The 15,439-nt window shown below is 39.1% G+C and overlaps 1 pseudogene; it reads right to left on the reverse strand.

Moving 5' to 3' along the window:
• The window catches only part of LOC145140229 (uncharacterized), a 41,296-nt pseudogene extending 35,306 nt beyond the window's left edge, over nt 1-5,990 (reverse strand).
• Between the last annotated feature and the right edge of the window lie 9,449 nt (nt 5,991-15,439).

Genomic DNA, 15,439 nt, shown 5'->3' on the forward strand with positions numbered 1-15,439 from the left:
AACCCAAATGGACCATGCCGGGTCGGGTCAAGTACATACCAAATATAGTTATGGACTTAGACATTAATCCAACAGTGTATGATTCAACAAGTAGTAGAAGCGATATCTGGGCCCCTCGATGATTTTGTGTTGACCCATGTACCGGGCCCGGTCAGAACTAAGTTGATGTGTTCAATTAAGTTCTATGTCAAACAAAATCGGAAATCGGGAAACAAACTGCTGGACAATAAGTAAGACATTGTTCCATGTATTTGTCCGGAAATCTAGAACAGAGGATTATATGATCACTTATCTTAAATGGCGTGTCATCATCATCTCAGTACCGAGAGACCTTGAAAGAGCTATGACTGCTGATCAGTTCCTGAAGTCATTCTTGCAGTTATAGTTATTAGACTTATCCAACTGGGAGACTGTTGGATTAGGTGTCTAGGTTCATAACTATTTCTGGATTGTACTTGACCCGATTAGCATGGTCAATTTGGGTTGCATGGCATCATGCATTTGGATAGACTAAAATGAGAGAAATAACACTTAAGGTTTATTAATATATTATAAGTTCTAATATATTAATAGTATTATTTAGTTAGTATTGATCAAGAATTAATTTGGAATTAATTAAGTGATCAAAAGAAGACTAATTAAATATATGGGTTGATTGTGTAAATCATCCATACTTATATAGTGTGCTAATGCTTCATGGATTATCAAGTTGGGCTAAAACCCATAGGATGCTCCATGGATGCTCCATGGTGGTTATAGAACCCATGGGTCATGGAAATGAAAAGTCATGACAATTAGGGTTTACATGGTGTAACCCTAATTGTAACATACTATATAAGCATCCTTATGCTCACCAAAATCGGTTACTAAGCATACAAGTGAGGGCTAGACGATTTCTAAGTGTTCTTCATTTCTCTCTAAGTTATTCCAAGTGCATTTGGTGTTGTGTGAGACTTTTGAGGCATCACACTTGAGGTAGGCTCACGAGGTTTTCAAGGAATCCAAACTACTATAAGGTATGTATTTCCTACTAACTTTTATGTATCAAAAGTTCCCCATGTATGCTAGATAGGTTATGAAGCTTGGAAAACAATTTTGCATGTATCATAGATAAAACATAGATCCAAGGTTTCTAGGGTTGCATGTACACCATAGGAGTGTTAGAATGCTCAAAACCCTTCAGTGATCTGTGATGACTTAGTGTATACATCAGGGTTACTTATAATTAAGATATTACAGGCTTAGAGTGAGTGATTCCGCCTTAATTCCTGTTCCTTGTCTGGTTGTGGATTTAGGGCAGAGTCACTCAGTCGACGGTTCGATCAATCTTAATTACACATGACTGGTATACACTAAGAGATCATAGAGGGACCTGATATGGATCATAATATAAAGTATCATCACTAACTATCACAACACTCTTACCGCTAGTACTAGCTTGCTGCGGTACGAATCATTTACAGTAATAATAGCACCGACCAAAAACAGAACGCACTCAATGCACTCTCTCTAACGAATATTTCTTTCGAATACAACTTAACACATGTTTCACTAAGAAGATCCGATGTCGTCATTCGAGATGGATTGGTTTAATCCTCACCTTACCAATTGCATGTGCCACAAAAAAAAGACCCTTCGCCCAACCGACTGAACATCGAAACCCTCGTCTCTCATAACCACGAATCCGACACAGACCTTCGGGTCATCTCTCGTTACGAAACCCCGAAGCACTCAAGGGAGGAGTATTATACCTTCCGAAACCTTTTCGAAAGTATTCCCAGCAGACTCTTCGGGAACATCACTCATGGAGCAGATAGAGTTCAAGCACAGAGGCTTGGGACGAATACAGTTAACCTACCATTACTAAGTGTATACGAAAGGACGATATATAATTAAGATTCTACGGACATTGGATGGGTGTTCCCGCCCTATTTCCTGTTCCTTGTCTTGTTGTGGACTTGGGGAAGAGTCACCCATCCGAATTCCCTACCAATCTTAATTATATACGACCTGTATGCACGAGGTGATGATAGATGGACCAGGAATGAGTCCTACCATGAACTCCGGAACAGAGCTACCCAGGACTACGAGTGAACGTTCTAGCACTAAGCAGGAAGGAGTACTCGGTCCGACGAGTAAAGTCATTAGTCATGACGATCCATTCACACCTATCCACACAAATCAAGGAAGCCCAGTTAGAAGCCTTGAAAACCAGAGAACGTGACCGGTGAAGCAAAAAGAGGGAATGCGAAGACCAAATGAGGCAAAAATACCCGCATCTTTTCCCCAACTCTTAAAGTCCCCGTCGAAACGCAAATTTCGGGATGAAATTCCTTCTAATGGGGGGATAATGTGACAACCGTCAAATTCAGGTCAAATTCAAAGTCAAATAAAGGCCAACGAGTCGAAAACAGAAAGTACGATATGTACTTGTTAAGTAGAATTTACTCCATATTCACTAATGTACAAACACCTTATATCAATACAGAGTATCACGCGAAAATTTCACATATTCAGAAATTCTAAACCCTAGTAGGGTAAGTGATTGGAACGACTCGATAAAACACTATTACATACCCTTCGGGGGTGTGAAGCATTCATAACGAATCATAATGGGGAGTGCAAACCGCACAATACAAGGATGAACATTATTAACGATCATAAACAAAGTCTCTTTAAATCTCCTAACTTTATAAACAGTCGGGGCATCCCAACCCCTTAGCTTAGTCAAAAACCACTCGAAACGGGAAGACCTCTCGGGAATCAGCAAAGTGGACCGAAACCACCCATGGACCGAACCCACTTTCGGTCCGGATTCACCTTCAGTCCGGATTCACCTTCAGTCCGGATTTACTTTCGGTTCAGGCCACTTTCGGTCCTGAACCTACTTTCGGTTCGAGGCCACATTCGGTTCATCCCACTACGGCACGGTCCGGACTACTCTCGGTTCCGACTACCTTCGGTTCATCACTACCCACAGTTCAATCCACTTTCGGTCCTTAGTCTCAGGGACCGAGACCCCGCACCGAAATTCCCTCAGCCTCGCAAGCTCAAAACCAAGGTAGAAAACCCAAAAGGACCCTCTTGGTCCGGAGCCTCCTGAGTCCGAAACATAACCCTCTAAAATGAACCAGACAACTCCGCATACTCCGGAATGCCCTTATCTTTTGGAAACTCCTCATCCGGATTCACCCGCTTCGAAAGGATCCGCACCAGATGAGCTTCGTGGCCTCGGAAGACCAAGGTCACTCCGGAAGTTGATAACCCCGCACCTCCACTCCGGAACCATGAATGACTCCGGACGGACGTTCCTAACTCCGGATGGACGTTCCTGACTCCGGACACCCCCATTTGTTGCCAACCTTGAAGAGTTAGGACACGTTCTTGATATCTAAGACTCATTATTTTAATCACACCTTGGAGAAATTCCCGCTATAGACCATATCTTTTGTGCAAGATATTCTCTAAGGGTTGGTTGACTTTTCCAAAAAGTTATGAGACAACCCATTCCCCATACCCACCCTATGACTACTTTATGACACTATTCCCATAGTACCTAGTCAAATCGAGATCTTTTCTCCAACACTCCATCAGATTTCCCTACTCTAAATCCACTCATTGGATTCTCAACCTCCATCTATAAAACCCAAATTGCTTCCTTCCAAAACAAGCTTTACCTTTTCTTTCTCTATTCTTCACTCTGGAACTCAAGGATTCCCATAAAGCATTTTGCCCTTACTTCACTCTCGGTAAGTTCTTCATCTTAAATCATGAATATTCTTCACTTCTTCATTCAAATCTCGGATTTCTTATACAAATATCGTCATAATTGTTCTTAGAATCTTTAAATCCTCAAGCTTTCTCCAAGTGTTCTTGACTTGGAAACCTCTTCCCTTTCGCATCCGTCTCAAGGAATCATTCAAGGTGAGTTCATACCCCTATATTTTCATCTTTTACTCAAGTTTCAAGGGGGAGAATACAAGTTATTATAACTCAACCAACAGCCTTCAACAGAAAAGTTGGGCCTCATTCACGGACTGTTTTGAACATCTTAAACTTTTTATTTTTCAAAACTGTACAAGGTGAAAATATTTTTAGGTTAATACCTTTCCAATGACTATTTGCACATCCTAATACGATTTTTCTACAATTTATGGTGATTTTTACAAAACTGCCTATCATTTCGAAAACGAACTCAGACAGTCTGTGAATATGGGCATTTTTGAACTAGCTAGAGACCATTAAAAATAATAATAAAAATTATGAATAAAATAGACACATTTCCTAAACTCTTAGAGTTTACGGAATCAGATTTCGACTTCGTATGATTTTTCTATGATTTTCTAAAAACAGTACAGAAAAGTTAAAACTAGTTAAACAGCTTTCAATTTATTTAAACTTTGTAACATGTGGAACAAAGTGTATAGCAATAAAACTTCTATGTGTTGAATGTATTTCTTGTTAGTTTAATATCACAAAAAGAAATAGTCATTCATGATAAGATTTCCATTTACTACGAACATATGTAATAAACTATAATAGGTATAGTTTATGTTTCATTTACACTACAAACTCACTACGAAAAGTTCCATTTACATTACAAAAAGGATTTTCATTAACACTACACGTAAACTCGTTATCGTAAATTGTGAGACACTACTTCATTGTACTCTTAGAGTACTGGTTAAATTCCTGTAGTTATAGCTAGAGTCTCTTGTAGGGAGAGCGTGATAGTTGTGTATAGATCTATATTGGGATTGACAACCCACACCCTAGCTGCTTGCAACAGCCCGACGGACAGGTCGGGGGTGACAAATGTCATAACATTCCGGCGCCTGAAGAACGCCGTAACAGGTGTACTATGTCATAGTATGGGTATAACGACTCACATAGGGAGATAACGAAACATATAGTTTACGGGGATTCTTCATCTGAAAAAGGGTTTTATGTCGATTTAAAACCACCTTTACTACTATAAGTATGCAAATTTACTTGTACATTTTGGTCTTTGGGCATTAAGACTACAAATCATTTCATAAGGAAAATATTGGATTTTTCTCGAAACATACTCATTCATTTACAAAGAAAGGTTTTCAATCTTACATGAAAAAGCTTATGCACTCACCAACTTAATTGTTGACACTCTTTCAAAATTACTTGTATTCTAAGGAAATCAATGAGTTAAGGTAACCGCAGGCTTGAGGATGGAATGCTTCGGTGTTCGACAAATTATTTTTTTGATGTCATATTGTAATCGATTTTGAAACATGTAACACTTGAAACTATGTAACTTTTTCGATTATATTTATGATTGGTTGTATGTACTGTGATCACTATTATATTCGTTTGTCATGATACTACGCATGAAGTCCTCCACCCCCGGACGTTTCCGCCATCCGAGGTTTGGGGGTGTGACATCTGGCATACCAACCGGTCCTCAGCTCGTATCTGGAATGCTACTGAGCCATCATTATGAGTATGACATGGCCCACCTAGCTCTCAGCTCATATCTGGAATGGTCCAATACCCTTAGGTCCTCAGCACGAGTATGGCATACACCCCGGTCCTCAGCTCGTATCTTGAATGCCACTGAGCCCTCAAAATAAGTCTAGCATGCCCCACCCGACCCTCATCTCATATCAGGAATGCTCCAGGGTTTGTTGGCTACAACACAAACTAGTACAACCTCAACCCAACACAATATGTCTACAAATAACAACATATACAGATAATCGTGCAGACAGAATCATAGGTAGTCCTACCGATCTACCAAACTAGCATATCAATAACTAGCATAAACATGCATACCTATCTCATACTCAACATATCAGCAAATATCAAATTATCTAACCAATGGGTCGGCCTTGGTGCCTTCAACCCTTAAGTACAGTGAGGAAAACGCACCTCGCACTGTCGAATCTCACGGAAAGAATCACTGGTTGCTGGCTCGCAAGAATCCTTACGCTATCAATCACAAGATAAACATTCATCAATAATCGGATCCGACCCACACTAAGTGTCCAAAGTAGGGTAAAAGACCTTTTTACCCTCTTCATAACTTGGCCCCAAAGCCAAGGCCCAAATCAACAATGGCCCAAAACATCCCTAGGTCAACCTTGATCAAACTTTTGGTCAAAGTCCAAGTCAACAACCCATGTTGACCAAACACGCCGTGTTGCCCCTTGGACAAGCCGTGTTCTTCAATCATCCAGATAATCGGGAAAAAATCCCAGCCAACACGCCGTGTTTGCCCGAGATTCAACAGCCTAATACAGTAAGCTGTTTTCTTCGATACCAAGAGCTCCAAAGCTCAGATCTAGCCTCTCATGTGGTCCATAAGGATAAAGTTTCAAACTTTATCCATTGGGACTACCCAAAAAGGTTCAAGACTCTATCCATAAGCTTAATAGTGTAAGGGCTTGACCAAAAAGCACTTAATCCATAAAGACTTAGCCCCAAAACATAGATATGACTTCCTTGAGCTGGGAAACCACGTAAAGTTGCCAACTTTACGTTCATGCATGTCTAAATGAAGCTCTTAAGCTTAAAAGGACTTAGTAATTGACTTAATGCATGAATAACACCAAAACTCTCATAAAGCTTGCACCTTTATGCTCGAGGATACCAAAACAAACTCAGATCTGAAAGAACAAGCCCTTAAACGACCTAACTCATCCATTAATCCAAAAGGGACCAAAAGCACAACAAACTAAAGAGATCTAAACATATACAAGACTAGATGCAAACTTGATACCTCAGAAAGCTTCCCCACATGATTATGATTCTGGATCCAAGGCCTTTTCCCCCAAGCAAAGCAACTTCAAGATCTCCTCTTCCTTCACAAAGACCAAGAATGAGCACCAAGAACTTCTTACTAGCTCAAGAACATCACCAAGAGACTTAAAGATCGATTTTAGGGTTTTAGTGACAATGGAGGCTGGTCAAGAGGCCAATCATAAGGTGTTAAGGCCTTTATATAGGGTCCAACACCCTAAAATTAGGGTTTTCTCCACCAGACGCCAACACGGCGTGTTGCTCCATAAACATGTCGTGTTGACCTTAAAGAAAGTCGCGTTTTTCAATCTAGACACGCCGTGTTGGTTCCTCCAACACGTCGTGTCTAACCCTAGAAATGGGATTTATTTCCATAATTATTCCTCAAGATTCTGGGTGTTAAAACTCTCCCCCACTTAAATTAGATTTCGTCCTCGAAATATTCCTTACAATCTCCCATACCAAACTGACGATCCTGACTGAACTCCCTGAACCCCATAAATGACTAGGGAAGTCACCCCGCTCTGATGACCGCCCACCCTTACTGATGTCAAATCCAAAATAGAAGATACCCAACTACTATAACTGAAACTGAAAACCCTGAACAATGTTGGACTCCATGACAAATAGCACTAAACAAAACTGCCCCCACAAGGACTCAACTTCACAACCCGAACCGAACAACCTATCCAACCTGAACGAATTTACAGATACCCAAGAACATATATCCCCGACCACCTACCAGATCCCTGATAAAAGCCAACCATCACTACCCAACTCAAAACCAGGGATTCAATACCTTATCTGAAAAGAACCCAAACACATAAATCACGATTTTTCCACTGATCCAAAGTCCATAAGATGCACCAAAATCCTTTAATTAACATGTGACTCCCTGACATGCCACTCCAACCACTGCTCCTACGAGCAAAGATAAAAATTCCAGGAATCCCACATTTACTTCCAATCCTTAACAATTCAGATGTACCCCATCAAGAAAAGAACGAAGAACTTTGATTTGAGACTTCAAAACTGGTTCCCAACCTTGATAATCAACTCCTCATAACAGCTTACGAGAAAACGAGATTATAATGTAAACATTCCGAGAGACTTTCTGATACACGGACGATACTCCCAACAACCTTTAATTGTTCCCTTTATCTAGGGATGTCAATAGGACCAAACGGGAGCAGAAATAGCTGTCCCCGCCCCCGCCCCCGAAATCAGTTATTGCCCCCGCCCCCGCTCCCGAATCCCCCATCTACATAGCCCCCGATCCCGCCCCCGAATACCTTCATTACCCCCGATCCCGCCCCCGCCCCCATTTTATAGGCTTAAAATTGATTTTTTTGCTAAAAAAATTTGTTATATTTTTGGCTAAAAAACTATTTTTCATAACTTTAAAAGCTTAAAATCTAGTTTTTTTAACAACTAAAAGATTAAAAATCCAACATTACAAATCCAACATTACAAAATGACAAATCGAACAAACTTATAAATATAAAATACGACAAATCCAACATTATAAAAAAAGTATGATATCTAAAAATATATGACCAATTCACTATCGTATCATCGTACGATATGAAATGGAAGAAAGTCACGAAACCTAAAATTAGATCATATATTGTGTGTGTGTGTGTGTCTGTGTGTGTGTGTATATATATATATATATATATATATATATATATATATATATATATATATATATATACATACATTAAATATAAATTTTTTATATAAATATACAAACAAGGCCCCGGCGGGAGTACGGGACAGAAATACCCACTCCCGCCCCCGGTCCCGAAAATAAAACGGGGTTTAATCCCACTCCCGCTCCCGCCCCCGAAGTTTTTAAAAAAATTAATCCCATACGGAATCGGGGTCCCACAGAAGTTTTTGACATCCCTACCTTTATCCAAACCAGCTGATTGTGTCTCCCGACTTGCATTAATGTATCAATACCGAAAGTATCATACTCAGATGAAATCAACAATCATGATCACTGGGCCCGCAACCTATGTCTGGAATACCCTTATAGGGTCCTCAACATAGGTCTGGATTGCCACCGAGCCCTCGGAATGAGTCTGGAATGTCTTACCTGGCCCTCAACCCATGACTGGAATGCTCCTGCTATCACGCCAATCTTGTCGACATTACATATTCCGCCTGGCACTCGCGACCCACATCACGGGCCAACAGGCTCTCATCCTCTTTCCACTGCCTTGCAGGGACCTAAACATCGTCCCTCTTCACGCTAACCGAGCATAACAATGCCATAACTATACCACACCTAATTCCTTCACAGAACAAACTGCTACCAATACAAAACTCGACGAAATCATGGTCATACCCGATCCAAGAATAGGATAACCGGTTGCACCCTTAATCAAATTTCAAGGCTATCACCACTAAGCGAATAATTCGATCCAAGCCCCAATGCTATCTTGTCTAGCCCACATACATACAATGAATTACCACAATGCATATCCTGAGCAACCCATATCCTCATCCAAAAAGGGCAGAAATACCAAGGTTCTATCGAACAGCGAACCTCAATATTAACAGAAGACATCCTCATGATCGATCAAAACAAGATTCCATACTTGATTGAGACTGAACAGGTTCCACCACAATGCATATCCTGAGCAACCCATATCCTCATCCAAAAAGGGCAGAAATACCAAGGTTCTATCGAACAGCGAACCTCAATATTAACAGAAGACATCCTCATGATCGATCAAAACAAGATTCCATACTTGATTGAGACTGAACAGGTTCCACCAACACGCAACCGACTCAAGAAGGCTTCTGAAACGACTATGATTGCCACCCAACCCAAGACCGTTACGAACCAAAATTCCACACCGCTAGAAAGGGTAAGCATACCCAGAGACCAAAGGAACCTAAAACATACTAAATATGATGATAAGATGACGCATCCAAAGAACTTCAACTACCACACTCAAAACCTTCAAATACCCTTTATTAAATGACAAACGATGCGACCAATAATGGCATTAAATCGAATGAACTAAAACCCTTGTGGAGCTGAACGCACCAAATTTTGAAACTGATTCCTTGATCGATCCCTGCCCCAAACTAGACTATTATTAGAAATCCTTACATCCAGCTGACAATTTTCCCTCCGCCACCGATACTCGACTTGAGTAATCCCAGCGGTTCTTCTCTATTCATTGGCACCCCCAATAGGAAATCAAAATCTGCACCGAGTTCCTTGATCACTCCCTTCCCGACGAGCGACAACCCATGTGTCTCCTCCACACATGCATACGATCATTACTTACTATATACCATTTCCTTTACCAAAACCTGAACCGAGATTCCACATACTCGCACCGCGGATCCCTACACTACTAGAAAACAGGCCTTTAATGACACACTATTTACGACACGCACAGATTAATGATACGCAAAAGTGTGTGCCCTAAAAATAATGTCAGATCTTTAGAAATTTGAAGAATTTAGGACACACATTTTTGTGTGCCCTAAAATTTGTGTCACAACAAAAATATAAAAACACGGAGGGCGCTTATCAAAAAAAGCGTGTCGTATAAGCATGTCGTTTTATAAATTTTGTAGGAAACGCGCATTCTCTGTTTATAACAAAGGGGGAAAACAAAATCCCAAAAGTTAAAAATCCCGCCTTGTGTTCTTCTCTCCCTTGTTTTCACCAGTCGAAAATCCCTTCTCCTTACAAGCCCTACGTCCGATTGACGCAGAAGCAGGTTCGATTCTTCTCTTATATGTTATCTTGAGCTTGATTTTTGATATTAGAATAGAATGCAGGGGTTAGTTTTTAACTATACTAAATTCCAAAAAATCGCAGGAAGCATTCTTGATAGGGCTTTTTTCAAGAACAAAACTCTCGGTGTTCATTGGCGTCTGCAACGATCATCGATCTCACCATGCCGACAACCTCTTTGGTTACTCTTCCTCCAACAATGAAATTAAAATCAAAGGTTCAGGGTCTCATTTATTATACACATTATACATCGACACATTCATAGACCCTCCATCTAATTCTCTCGATCGTTGGTTCCTAAGCGACGAGTCCTCCCCAATCACCGTTGTTAGCCATCGCCTCCCTATAAAGCCACCACCGGTAGAAGACCGTCGTACCCCACAGCTACACCGGAGACCTTCGACCTCTCAGCTACAGGTTCGTTTTTCTTCCATTTTTTCCTAGGTTTCATTCATCTTTTTTGTTCTTAATATTCCATGGTCTTTTTCGGTTGTTGATATCAAGAATGTATTTGGTGAATTTAGAGCTGTAGCAAATATTGAGGTTTAATTCCTCGCATCAGACATGTTTTTTTAGTGTTTTATTGGGTACATTTTGCATTATACTGTGATTTTCGGTTGAAATTATATAGAATTATTTGTTTTTTGTGTGTGATAGATAATGGAAAGGAAGGATGGTAAGAGAGGGTTCACGTTTATCACAATGTCTTCTGGTGAAGAGGTTATGGCTGTTATCAAGAAATTGATTCACATGTAAGTTCACTTGTTCCTAATGTTTTGAACAATTTTTTAAAAGTAGTTCAGTTTAATTATCCTTTATTTGTCATGCTTATTTTAATCATGATCTTGAATTTGACTTTAATCTTAATCTTATTTGACTTTAATCTTAATCTTATTTAATCTTAATCATGAATTTGACTTTAATCTTAATCTTATTGCAGAGAGCTATGTTAAAACGAAATTCCTGGGTCGCCTCTGTAGTTTGCATCTCTGTAACAGTTTATGGTGTTTGTAACAAACATGTAATGTATGATGCAAGTGGTGTATGATTGCATATTGGACGCCAAGCAGAGTTTGAATTTGTAAAAATGGCTGCAACAAGTTGTTATCATTCATTCATTCCCTTATGTCTGAAATTATAAAATTTCAACTGTTGAATCAAATAGTATATGCTCTTCCTATTGAACATCCCTTACCTGATAGCAGACCACTTCATGAACTTCTTGGGCACAACCCTCCTCAGGTCTCTTTTATTTTCTTGCATTTTCATTTCTTTTTCTAATATGAAAAACACATTTTTATTTATAATATTTTTATTTAACAATTTCTTTTTCAGGTTGTAGCTGGTGCATTGCTGGGGTTCCTTACAACAACAGTTGTTCACTTAATCTCTCAAGTTGCTACTATGGCTTGACAGTTGACATAAGGATCCTTCTGCAGCACATTCTGTTGAGAATGGCTGAGAAATCTACTCCAAGGGCTTATAACATTAAGATCTACACTGATGAGAAAGGAAACACCAAAGGAGATGTTGCTTTGGTTTATGAGGATCCTTCTGCAACACATTCTGCTGGGGGATTCTAAAACAGATTGCCCAAGAGTTATGACTATCATCAGACACCTGCACCATTCATATAGGCATGTCACTTTATATATATATTTTATATATAGACCTTCATGAATTCCAATATATATATATATATATATATATATATATATATATATATATATATATATATATATATATATATATATATATTTGTATGTGATTGGTCAATATTCAATAATAAGAGATTGTTTTTTCTAGATTCCATTGTGTTTTTGGTCCAGCTTTTCTTTTTATATAATATATTTGTATGTGAATGCCCCTGCTGCTCAGGTTTTTCTCCCTCTTAAGTGTTTGGCTTTGGATTTAGTGATGGAAGCTGGCTAGGAAAGGGTATATTCTACATTCTTGCCTTTAATCTGAATTTCTATAAAGCACGATCTACAATCACATGCTCCTGCTCCTCCAACATCCCTTTTTGCATCGGCGAACTTTTTGTTTGCTGAGTCACTGTGTGTGTGTGTTTTATTTTTATTAAAAAAAACAAACCTTAAAAAAATTAATGTAGGTCGTGTCTTTATGATTTTTTTACTTGTGCAGGTAACGACGCCGTTTCTTTTTAAGCTGATTCCGACGGTTGTTCATCTTGGAGTATTGTTACATTGGTTCATACCTAATATGCCAACAGAGGTGATTAATGATTGATGATTAAAGACTATTCTGTTTTCTCATAATTACTTAATTAATAAAAAATCTTGTATGTTTTTTTTGGTTTTACAGATGTTATTTAAAGGAGAGTTGATGCGTTCAGACACCGCTAAGCTCATTAGTTTAATGGTAGACGTCTCTCATGATTTATAATGCAATTAACGTTTTATTTAACTTTGAAATTACTAAAATAGACATGTGAGGCTATATATATAAATATGGGATGGATGTTATGGGTCTGATACTTGTTGGGACAGGTACATAAAGAGTTGGCTATGAGCTTGAAGGAACAAGTCTAATCCCCCTACGACTACAAGTAAGAAAGAAAGGTAGTCATATACTGATTGACACTACACTACACTAGAATCAATACTCGGTCTTCTCTTTTATATGTTGTCAATCCAACTAACTTGCATTGAAATCTTATCGGTACATGTCTATGACACCTGAAGCAATCCATGTACACAAGAAAAAGGGTATAAACATTTCAAATCATACATGACACATATCCTTCATATGGATAAAAGACTTGCTTCAAAGTCTGTTTTGAAGTTGCTTAAAGAGTATTTGTCAGCTGCATGACAACAATTTCTTTGTTTAATCTGTTTTCGACTAGTTCTTGATTTTAGAGGGGCATGTGTTTGAATTAGAAAGGTTGGTTTTTTGCTTTTTAGAGAGTAAGTTACAAAAATGGTCCCTGTGGTTTTTGATTTTTACCATGGATAGTCCAAAACCAATGCATTTTTCAGTTTTGTTCTTTATTTCAAGGTTTTGTATCGATTTCAGTCTCTGAACTAGAAAGTCCCAAGGATCAAAAGTGACATAACCTTGAAATAAGAACTAAATTAAAAAAACGTTTTATTTTTGGACCAAATATGGTAAAAAGCAGAAAGCACATGCACCATTTTAGTAAGCTACTTTTGCCTTTATTTGTGGACTGCATTTTGCTTGTAGGTGCTATGTGTGTACAAAAACTCAAATGGTTTATAAGCCCTTAATACCATCATATCAATCATTACCAGACCCTACCCCATGCCTGGTCAACCATAACCAAAAGAATCGACGAGTACGGAAACGCTACCGCGAATCATGATATCCAACCATGCTATCTTCCCGACTAGCCTTTAGAATCCCCAAAACTCTCCTCGATTCTAGTATGGATCCTGTGCTTCCAGCAGTACGGGCCTAATACTACCTTCCACACCTATCCATACTTTCCTCACGGAACATCTTGGGTCCTCTAAGACCTACTCATGATAATACTCCCAATACCCGCTCAACAGCGAAACAACCGCACTAAAAGTACTTCCTAGGCTCTCCTAGGATTCCCCACCTCCCCTGCCATCAGCTGCTGAAGAACTCCTCATAATGTCAGTTAGCTGCTTCATGAACACAATCACATGTAATAGAGCTCAGATAATCCTTCAAGTAAAAGACTCATCCCTACAACGGTTGGACTCTGACAAGAGTTGCGCAATAGGGTTAGACCCATCATTATGAGATTATTTAAGCTTGATTACATGTGACTTAATGTATTCCCTTAACAACTAACTCACATCACTTAAGAGTCCCACAAATCACAAAGCAAGTTGCATTCGAGCAGTGGAGTCGACTGGCACTAAAACATAATAAAATCAAACGGATTCTCATACGAAATTCCCAATCTCCAAATCTCGGAACCTCATATACACCTTTGACCTGCCCTCACTCTCTCAAAAGTGGCTAACCATTCCTCGCGCTGACCCGCTGCACACTGCACCCACTCATGAAACTTACACCAACCCTACAGCCACTCGTATATGCTAATCATACATAACGTTGGATCCTATAGACAGTCGAATATCTGATCCTACCCTAAGCCCTTCATCAAACAAGAATAGAAATGAGGCCAAACCAAACATTCTCAGGTTATAGAATCTTAGTTATGTATAACTATGATGCATACACTAAGCAACTATAATAATGATGTCAATTTCATATAAGGAAGAACCCTAGGCTATCAGGCTTCATATAATCAGTCAATTCTATCATGTAATTCCTGAAGATCCCTAGCCTATCACTTGTTGGGTTTTGAGCATACTAACACTCATATGGTGTACATGCAACCCTAGAAACTTTGGATCTATGTTTTCTCTAAAATACATGCAAATTTGATTTCCAAGGTTTGCAACCTAACTAGCATGTTATGGGGTACTTGTAATACAAAACTTTAAGTAGAATAACATACCTTTCTTTTGTGGTTGAATGCTTGGAGTTTTAGAGCCTAGCACCAATAGTGTGGATGCCTCAAGTGGTGTCACAAATCACCCAAAACAACTTGGAAATACTTGAGAGAATCTAATGCTTGCTAGAAGCGGCCCACCCTTGTTTCTCACACACACTAGTGCCAATTCTAGAACCAAGGACCTCTTTATATACTATGGAGGATTAGGGTTACACCCTAATACCCATGACTCTTCATTTACCTAGGATCCATGGGTTAAAAGCTCCATGGACTTCCATATACTCTTAGCCCACCCTAAATAAATCTTAGCCCATTCCATATATATGCAAGAGTCCATATTTAACTAGATTCTTTTGATCATTAAATTAATTCCAAAAATCAATTCTTGATCAACACTAATTAAATAATATTAATATATTATA

This window comes from Lactuca virosa, chromosome 9 (assembly GCF_052849685.1).
Source record: "Lactuca virosa cultivar CGN04683 chromosome 9, Lactuca_virosa_CGN04683_v6, whole genome shotgun sequence".
In the NCBI taxonomy this organism is placed as follows: domain Eukaryota; kingdom Viridiplantae; phylum Streptophyta; class Magnoliopsida; order Asterales; family Asteraceae; genus Lactuca; species Lactuca virosa.